This window comes from Hyaena hyaena, unplaced genomic scaffold (genome assembly GCF_003009895.1).
Source record: "Hyaena hyaena isolate Hyena2069 unplaced genomic scaffold, ASM300989v1 scaffold_840, whole genome shotgun sequence".
Classification (NCBI taxonomy): Eukaryota; Metazoa; Chordata; class Mammalia; order Carnivora; family Hyaenidae; genus Hyaena; species Hyaena hyaena.
The window spans coordinates 157,305-167,847 of NW_024081475.1; the positions used below are offsets into that span (position 1 = coordinate 157,305).

General features: G+C 42.6%; 1 long non-coding RNA gene across 1 annotated transcript; it reads right to left on the minus strand.

The window, feature by feature from the left end:
* Nucleotides 1-867: 867 nt before the first annotated feature.
* LOC120222127 lies at nucleotides 868-10,469 on the minus strand. The gene is made up of 3 exons (XR_005525969.1): nucleotides 10,394-10,469; nucleotides 3,082-3,144; nucleotides 868-906 (listed from the first exon to the last, which is right to left on the minus strand). It is a non-coding gene; the product is annotated as an uncharacterized LOC120222127 (long non-coding RNA).
* Nucleotides 10,470-10,543: the final 74 nt, after the last annotated feature.

Sequence of the window (10,543 nt, forward strand, 5' to 3'; positions counted from 1 at the left end):
CACTCTCAACAATAGCCAAAACATGGAAAGAGCCTAAGTGTCCATCAACAGACGAATGGATCAAGAAGATGTGGTTTATCTATACCATGGAAAACTACATGGCAATGAGAAAGAATGAAATCTGGCCATGTGTAGCAACATGGATGGACCTTGAGGGTGTTGTGCTGAGTGAAATAAGTCAGGCAGAGAAGGACAGATATCATATGTTTGCACGTATAGGAGGATTAGGAGGAACTTGACGGAGGACCATGGAGGAGAAGAAGGGGGTAATGGTGGGGGAGACGGAGAGAGGCAAACCATGAGAGACTCTTGAATGATGAGAACAAACTGAGGACTGATGGGTTTGGGGGGTGGAGGGGGGAGATGGGCATGGAGGAGGGCACTTGTGGGGATGAGCACGGGGTGTTATATGGAAACCAACTTAACAATAAACTATTTGTAAAAGAAATAAAATAAAATAAAGCATTCCAATGCAAAATAAAAAAAAAAGGAATGCAAGAGAAAGAATAGCATTTTTAGGCATATAAAGATTGCGAGTGTTTACCACTCACAGACGCTCACTGACGTAACTATTATAATGAAGAGTTTTGCAAGAAGGAAACAACTCGAAAGGAGAAAAAAAGGCAAAAAAGAAATGGTGAACAGAAGCTTTGCAAAATCCAAATGTGCACTAACTGTTAACATATAAAGGGGGAGGTTAAAGAATAAAATGCAAATACCTTGGGGCACCTGGGTGGCTTAGTCGGTTAAGCGTCCGACTTTCGCTTAGGTCATGATCTCACGGTTCGTAGGTTTGAGCCCCGCGTCGGGCTCTATGCTGACTGCCAGCTCAGAGCCTGGAGCGTGCTTCTGATTCTGTGTCTCCCTCTCTCTCTGACCCTCCCCTGCTCGCGCTCTCTCTTTCTCCTAAAAATAAATAAAACATTAAAAAAAAATTTAAAAAAAAAATGCAAATACCTTACGATGGTCACACAGAACAGTGGATGGTATGATGCGAAAGACAGGAGCTCAAGCATGAAAATGCCATGTATTGTTTGGAAGAATGATGTAGTTACCTGTTCTAAGCTTATTAAAAATTCAACATGCATATTGACATTTTAAATCAATACTAAAAGAGACCGTGAAAACAGTCAAAAACGTACATCTAAAAACTAAAATTACAACCCTAGGTAGCCAATGGGTTCATAAGAAAAGCTTCATGGAAATCATGAAAAAGTTGAAATCGATGACAATAAAATACATGTAAAAACATGGGGCATGCATCTAAAAAGTATTCGTGAAGAAAACGTATAGCGTTCAATGCATTTTTAAAAAATATGCCAAATGGGTGGCTCACTAGGTTAAGTGTGTGACTTTGGCTCAGGTCAATCTCTCACCGCTCGTGGGTTCCAGCCCCACATCAGGCTCTGTGCTGACAGCTCAGAGCCTGGAGCCTGCTTCTGATTATGTGTCTCCCTCTCTCTCTGACCTTCCCTTGCTCACACTGCCTCTCTCTCTCTCTCTCAGGAATAAATAAAACATTAAAAAAATTAAAAATTAATAAAAAACAAAAATATGCCAAATTCATGCATAAAGAGTTCCATTTATTTTTTTTTTAATTTCCTTACTAACTTACTTTAAGTAGTCTCCACACCCAATGTGTTCAAGCACCAATGTGGGGCTTGAACTCACAAACCTGAGATCAAGAGTCACATGTTCTACTGGCTGAGCCAGCCCGGTGCCCCTCGAGTTCCATTTATGAAGCTAAAGAAAGAGAAGGACAGGGGCACCTCGGTGGCTCAGTCGGTTAAGCGTCTGACTTCGGCTCAGGTCATCATTTCATAGTCCGTGGGTTTCAACCCCGCGTCAGGCTCTGTGCTGACAGTTAGCTCAGAGCCTGGAGCCTACTTCAGATTCTGTGTCTCCCTCTTTCTCTGCCCCTACCCTGCTCACAGTATGTGTCTCTCTCTCTCAAAAATGTTTTTAAAAAAAGAAAGAAAGAAAGGGGAAGCCAAAGCCAAAAAGACAGTGGAAAAAAGTGATAACGAGAAGAGCAAGCATTAAGAAACACACACACAAATTGCAAATGATCAATAAAACCAAAAGCTCGTTCTTAGGAAGAAACTAATATAACAGACATACCTCTACAACACTCACCTATTTAAAATCATATATACGTATATAATATTGAAAGAAACATACAACTATAGATTCAATTTAAATTTAAAGCCGTGTAGAACAGTTCGGAAACATGGAAGAATAAATACGTTTTCATTTGCTCGACATCCTGAAATCACACTAAAATGATAATAGATAATTGTACAGGGCACCTGGCTGGCTCAGTTGCTGGGGCATGTGACTCTTGATCTCAGGGTCATGAGTTCGAGGCCCACATTGGGCGTAGAGATTACTTAAAAATAAATATATAAATGAAATAAAATTATAATAGATAATTATAAAAAATATGGACCCACAAGAGCATGACACTTGCTTAGCTGAACACAGGGATTCCGAAATTAAGTATTCACACGGGGAAAGCCAACATACAAGCCAATTTGGCTCAGAAACCCAAAAAAGTTCAAGAATTGAAGGCATCAGCATAAATAGTATCTCACATTATGAGCAACAGCTATAATGTGCTGGGAAAAGATCTATGATTTCTGTCAGTCAAACCTATGAGTAATGCCGATACTGCTATGCTTTCTTTCCCACAGTCATACTTGAAGGAAATGCTAAATTTTCACTTAGTGACAAGAAAGATGTGACATTTTTCCATCCGAGTTCACAAGTTCAACATACCTACGACGCAGCAAGTCCACTCTTAAAAATATACACAACAGAAACACCTGCCTTAAGAAACATATATGAGAATGTGCGTAACAACATTATTTAACTGCCAGGAATGAGAAATAACCCACACGGTCAAAAACAGAACGGCACCCACTAAAGGGGAACCTAAGAAAGACCAAGTGAATTTCCAGGATGACATCTATGCAATGAGCCTAAATATCAATCAGTTCTCAGGGGAGTAGAAGGGTAGATGGCAGGCAGAAAGATGTCTCCAAATAAAAAAACTAAATAAAAACTAAACTGAAAGATTACCTGATTCTTTTGACCTTCTGAGGGAGGGTTTGACATCTCCGGAGGAGTCTGCTGGAATAATTCCTAAGAGGCACAAGAAACCAAATCAAGCAGGCCAGAAAAACAACCAAAGTAATTATTAACTGCAGATAAAATGAAATGTCATCTTCGATAGGAGGCATCATAACAGTATACAGCTGACCTGTGGACAATGTGGGCGTCAAGGGCACCAACCCCCCGCACAGTCAAAAATCCAAGTATAACTTTGTACTCACTCGAAACCTACCTACTAACAACCGACCGTTGACTGGAAGCCTTGTTGATAACAGAAATAGTGGAGTAACTCGTATTTCATATGTTACACGTACTACATGCTGTATTCTTATAGTAAAACTAGAGAAAAAATGTTACTAAGAAAATCATAAGGAGAATATGCATATTTATTGGAAAAAGGCCACGCACCAGTGGACCTGCGCTGTGCAAACCCATGTTGCTCAAGGGTCTATGGTAGGGTCTGTCTCAGCCACGAGCCACAGTCATCACAACACCAGCAACACCGAATTATGATTTAACAAAAACAGTGTAATCAAATGGGATAAGGGAAAGTATATGCAAGACTTTGCATTGTGAATAAATCCTGTTAGAAGCACAACTATTTTTTACTTGCCATTTGTCCGGCTGCCGTGACTTGAGTAATTAATAACAGACAGAATTTGTGAGCTGGCCACAACAGACATGTTTGTGACGCCACAAAATTCTCCAAAACATGTTTTGCGAGCTTAGTAGAGCGAATACGTGCTTTAACACAGGATGCGTAAAGACAGACTCGTTAGTAAACTAGTATGACAAGAGTCGTTATCTCGTACTGAATGTCAGGAAAGTAGAAAAATAGGTCCCGTGTAGCTTCTGATCAAGAACAAAGCATAGTCGAGTTTACTCTTAGAAACTGGCCTTCAAAATGTTTATTCAGGTAACGAGGTTTCTTCTTTAGCTCATAGGGTCTTAAATAGTCTCCGGTTTAGTTTATTAGTAAAATTAGAAAAGCAATCTATAGCAAAGCACAGAAATGAACAGAAATTTGAGGGCGAGGAAGGTGTCTCCCGTGTGTTCAATCCTCCTTGCCCATGTTTCCCTTTTAATTGGGGGCAGACAGCACAAGCGGTTGTACGTAGCCTGCCTTTCTCCTTTCAGCACTTTCTAACTCTACCTATGTGCCCACACGTCTGTGTGTTTTCAGGAAGAGAACTGAATGTTCATCTTCAATAAAATTCAATAAATAATCCTCTCCTTTCCCTCTATGTATAACTGAGTAGAAATGGAGAAGGATTGGGGGGATTAGGCAAATAATCTTATAATCCTTCGGTCTGAGTTAAAAAAATTTTTTGTAATGTTTTATTTATTTCTGAGAGAGAGACAGCGTGAGCAGGGGAGGGTCCGAGAGAGAGGGAGACACAGAATCCGAAGCAGGCTCCAGACTCTGAGCTGTCAGCACAGAGCCCGACACGGGGCTCGAGCCCACGAACCGGGCGATCATGACCTGAGCTGAAGTTGGAGGCTTAATCGACTGAGTCACCCAGGCGCCTCTCTTTTGGTCTGAGTTTAAAATTTAGGGGGGAAAAAATCCAAATAACTTTGTAAAATTGTAGCATAGGGACCAAGGACAGGCCCCCCTCAAAGTGTATCGCTTGGCATATTGATTATTTTGAATTAAAAGTTAAAGGGGCACCTCAGTTGGTTAGGCATCTGATTCTTGATTTCAGCTCAGGTCATAAGTTCACGGTTCTGAGATCGAGCTGCGAGTCAGGTTCTGTGCTGGGCATGGAGCCTGCTTGAGATTCTCTCTCTCCTTTTCCCTTGGTCCCTCCCCTGCTTTTACTCTATTAAAAAATTAAATTTAAATTTTAAAAAAGGTATTTAAAAGTTATTTAAGAAACAACCAGCGCGGGGGCCCTGGATGGCTCAGTCGGTTAAGCATCTAGCTTCAGCTCAGGTCATGATCTCGCAGTTCGTGGGTTCGAGCCCCGCGTCGGGCTCTGTGCTGACAGCTCAGAGCCTGGAGCCTGCTTCAGATTCTGTGTCTCCCTCTCTCTCTGACCCTCCCCTGCTCACGCTGTCTCTCTCTCTCTCAGAAATAAAAAGACATTTACAAATTAAAAAAAAAACACAGTGCAAGAATACTCAGACTCCCCCTCCAACTTTGTTTCCAGAGAGATAGAAATAAATCTCCTATGAAAGGTACATCCTTCCTGTACCAGGAAGAAAGAGACATCCTTATCACCAGATAGACAGTTCAGAGCCAAGAAGGGTGTAAAAACAAACCTTACACTTTTACTAATCTATTACCCCAAACCAAATTCTGCTTCGAATTCCTTCCTAATTGTCGGGCGTCTGGGTGGCTCAGTTGGCTGAGTGTCAGACTGTTGATTTTGGCTCAGATCATGATCCCAGGGCTGTGGGATTGAGCCTCGAGTTCGGCTCTGTGCTGAGCATCTGGCCTGCTTAGGATTCTCTGTTTCCCTCTCTTCCTCTCCCCCGTTCATGCTCTCTCTCTTACTCTCTCTAAAGTAAAAAAATAAAGTAAAATTTAGAATTCCTTACTAATTGAAGCCCCTAAACATACGTTTTCTTTGTCCTGTCAATTCCTCACAGGTATATAATCTCTTTGTCTAAAAAGTCTAAAAACTGCCCGCTGTGGTCATTTCTTTGGGTCTCAATTTTATTATCGGGCCTCTGTGCACATGTAATTAAACTCTGGCTTTTTTTCTCCTGTTAATCTGTCTTATGTCAATTTAATTCTTAGGCCAGCTAGAAGAATCTTAAAAGATCAAGTAAAACTTTTCCTCTATTAAAGTGGAACGTATACTTACTCTATGACCCAGCAGTTCCAATGCTAGATATGTAGCCAATATAAATGCATACATATGATCACCAAATGGTATGCACTGGAATATTCAGGGCAGCACCCCAAATAGTAGAATAGATGAATAGATGTGGTAGGTTTCCACAAAGGAATATTATATAGCAGTGAAAATGAACAATCAAAGCTACATATGACAATATAAATGAATCTCATTTCCAACATTCATAAAGTTAAGAGAAAGAAGGCAGACATCAAGAATACACACCATGTGGTTGAGTTTACATGAACTTCTTTTTTTTTTTAATATTTTTATTTATTTCTAGGAGAGAGAGAGAGAGACAGCGTGAGCAGGGGAGGGTCAGAGAGAGAGGGAGATACAGACTCTGAAATAGGCTCCAGGCTCTCAGCTGGCAGTCAGCACAGAGCCCAAAGCGGGGCTCGAACCCACAAACCGCGAGATCATGACCTAAGCGAAAGTCGGACGCTTAACCGACTAAACCACCCAGGCGCCCCGAGTTTACATGAACTTCTAAAGCGGCAAAAGTAACCAGTGTTGTTTGAAGTCGGGATGGTACCATTCCTGGGAGGAAATGACCTTGAAGGGAAGCAAAGGAAGCATCTAGAATGCTGGCAGTAGTGTTCCTTGCTCTCAGCACTGGTTACATGAGTGCGTTCACTCTGTGAAAATTCACCAAGTTGTACATGTATTCTTTGTACATTATCTGTATATGTATCATGCCTTTTTTTATTATAGTTTTTTTTTTTTTTTGAGAGAGAGAGGGTGTAAGTGAGGGAGGAGCAGAGTGGGGGAGAGAGAGAATCTCACTTGGGGCAGAGAAAGAGAGAGGGGGGAGAGAGACAAGTGGGGCTCACCTGAAGCAAGGCTCGAGCTCCCCCAATGTGAGGCTCGAACTCATGAACCGCAAGATCATAACCTGAGCCAAAGCCAGATGCTTAAATGACTGAGCCAGCCAGGTGCCTTGTATATGTATTCTACCCTGATTAAAAGTTTAATGAAGGGGTGCCTGGCTGGCTCAGTTGGTGGAGCATGTGACTCTTGATCTTGGGGTCGTGAGTTCAAGTTCAATTTGGGAGTGAAGCCTACTTTAAAAAAATAAATCAAATATTTTTTAAAGAAAGTTTAATTAAAAAGAAACTTTTACCACATGTGGTGGACAATAAAATGCCCCCCTAAAGTTGTCTACACCCTAATCCCCAGAACCTGTAACTATGTTAACTGTTTAAAAAGAAAGAAAGAGGGGCACCTGGGTGGTTCAGTCGGTTGAGCATCCAACCCCAGCTCAGGGCATGACCTCACAGTTCATGGGTTCGAGCCCCACGTTGGGCTCTGTGCTGACGGCTAGCTCAGAGCCTAGAGCCTGTTTCAGATTCTGTGTCTCCCTCTCTCTCAGACCCTCCCCTGCTCATGCTATCTCTCTCTCAGAAATAAATAAAACATTAAAAAAATTTTTGTAAATAAATAAAAATGTAAAAATAATTTAAAAAAAAGATAGAAAGAACAACCTCGAAATAAAGTCATTTGCCCCCTATAACAGCAAACCAAGATTTAATTACGGATTCAACCTATCGCAGAAGTGTGATCTTTTAAGAGTCAGTCTGAAATTCCCTGAGAGTGAGGTAACCTGCGTGATACATACCCGACCTTTCCCTTCCTCCCAGAAAGATGTCCTGGCCTCAAATAGTCCTTTCTTACCTTTTGCTAATAACTTCCTTGCCCCATCTTTCTATCTATAAAAATCTTCCATTTTGTACAGCTCTCCTGAGCATCTATTTGCCACATGGGGTGCTGCCCAATTCATGAATCCTTTAATAAAGCCAATTAGATCTTCAAATTTCTTTGGCTGAATTTTGTTTTTTCACATAAATTCTATGGCAAAGGGAATATTAAGGTGGCTAATTATCTGACATTAACATAGGAAGAGTATTTTGGATGATTCAGGCCAATATAATCACAGGGGTCTTACAAGTGGAAGGGGGAAAACAAACAAACAAAAAAGTGGAAGGGGGAGGCAGAAGAGAGTGAAAAAGAGGTGGATGAAGCAGAGTCAGAGAGAGATGCTATGTTCTTGGCTTTGAAGATGGAGAAAGGGGCCATGAGCCCCTAGCAGGTTCAACGCTCTGGAAATGGGGCACCAGGGGGTCTCAGTCGGTTAAGAATCTGACTCTTGATCTTGGCTCAGGTCATGATCTTATGGTTTGTGAGTTGAACCCTGTGTCGGAGTGCAGAGCCTGCTTGGGGTTCTCTCTCTCTCTGCCCCTCCCCTGCTTGCTCATGTGTGCGCGAACTCTCTCTCTCTCTCTCTCAAAATAAATAAATAAACTTAAAAGAAAACTCTGAAAATGACCCACAAAAACCTAGATTCTCTCCTAGAGCCTCCAGCATGGAACTCAGTCCTGTCTGTACGTCAATTTTAGTCCAGTGAGATCCATGTTGGACTTTTTTTAAAGTTTATTTGTTTTGAGAGACAGAGAGAGAGAGAGAGAGAGACGGAATGCACATGCAAGTAAGGGAGTGGCAAGGAGAGAGGGAGAGAATCCCAAGTAGGCTCTACACTGTCAGCACAATGCCTGATGTGGGGCTCAAATTCACGAACGGTGAGATCATGACCTGAGCCAAAATCAAGAGAGCACTTAACCTGACTGAGCCACTCAGGTGCCCTGATATACGTGTTGGACTTTTAATCTACAGAAATGTAAGATAATAAATGTGTGTTATTTTAATCCACTACATTTGTCGTAATTTGTTATAGCTTCAATAGGAGATCAATACAAGGGCACCTGGGTGGCTCAGTCGGTTAAGCGTCTGACTTCACTTCAGGTCATGATCTCACGGTTGGTGGGTTCGAGGCCCACGTCGGGCTCTGTGCTGACAGCTCAGAGCCGGCAGCTCACTTCTGATTCTGTGTCTCCCTCTCTTTCTGCTCCTCCCCCACTTGTGCTCTGTCTCTCTCTCTCTCAACAAGAAAAAAAAATTAATAAAAAAATAGGAAGCGAATATAGCTGGTGTGGGGAAGGCTCAAGTGTTCAGTTTTGGATGCATTCAGAGAATCTGAGCGTGTTAAACATCTATGCAGAAGATACCAAAGAGACAGCCAACCGGAGTCTGGAATTCAGGAGAGAGGTGTGGGCTGCAGATATAAATTTTGGAGCGGTCAGTGAAGCCAAAAGAATGGATTAGATTAACAAAGAAACAAGTGTAGATAGAGAAGAGGTCTCGGGACTGAGCCCTGGAACACCCAACTCGGACAGCTGACATGTAGCCAGTGGTTTAAAGGTGCGAGCTAGCGGGCACTCCAGAACAGAGGCAGACACCAAGATGCAAGCGCAGAGCTAAGCAGTAGGTCAGAGGCTGATACAAGCTAGGCTTGTAAGGACAGGCAGGTGCTGGAGTCGGCAGTGAGTCACCGATCTCGAATACAGGGAGACAGACTTGTCAAGAGGAATTAGGCACAGGCTTGGCAATAGAGGCTGAGAAAATCTGAAGGACAGAGTCTGGGTACTATATTTTAGATGTTGGCAAAGATGGGACCCTGGCTCTGAGCCAGCTTTCTGCCTTGCGCTTCTATCGCATCCTTAACTTGATTCCTGGGCCCTGTGGGTGTTTGTGCATCTTTCCAGCTTATCGTTTTCCCTTCTCTCATTTCTCTTCCTTTTTCCTTAATTGCACACAACATACAAATAACATATTCAATTGATTCTGACTTTTTGTTTCACATTTTAACACCCCTGAAGTCAGGATGAACTGATGGTGTGTCATCATTTAATTGGCAGCACTTTTTTTTCTTTCTTGGTATATATATATAAAATAATGGTGGTCTTAGATTCACTGGTATCTTTGACTTCATGAAATACAAATGCTCTATTATTTAGGGAAATACTTTGCAAATTTTGCATTTTTTAACATTTGGAGGGGACTAAACTTTACTGAAGTTTAACTGACTGAAAATAATGTTCACCAATCGTTAAAATTTTTTTATAAAATTTTTAAATGTTTTTTATTTCTACAGAGAGACAGCGTGAGCAGGGGAGGGTCAGAGAGAGAGGGAGACACAGAATCCGAAACAGGCTCCAGGCTCTGAGCTGTTAGCACGGAGCCCGACGCGGGGCCCGAACCCACGAACTGCGAGATCACGACCTGAGCCGAAACCGGACGCTTAACCGAGTCAGCCACCCAGGCGCCCCTAAGGTTTTATATATTTCTGAGAGACAGAGAGAGACAGCGCAAGCAGGGGAGGGTCCGAGAGGGAGGGAGACACAGGATCTGAAACAGGCTTCACGCTCTGGGCTAGGATCAGCACAGAGCCCAACGCAGGATTCGAACCCACGAACCGCGAGATCATGACCTGAGCCGAAGCCGGACGCTTAACCGACTCAGCCACCCAGGCGCCCCGGAAGCTATCTTTTGATCTGAAAAACACTAAACTTTCAAGAGTAAAGATTCCATTTACTCACAAATAGAGATACTGATCCGTCAGTGGCTCCAGACGCCTGGCCAGGAGCGGCTAGCTGCTTTGCATGCCGGGATTTGTAGTCCTCGAAAGAGTGGTTCTAGCCAAGATGGCGGAGTTGCTAATGACGTGAGACAAGCCGCCCCGAGGGAGT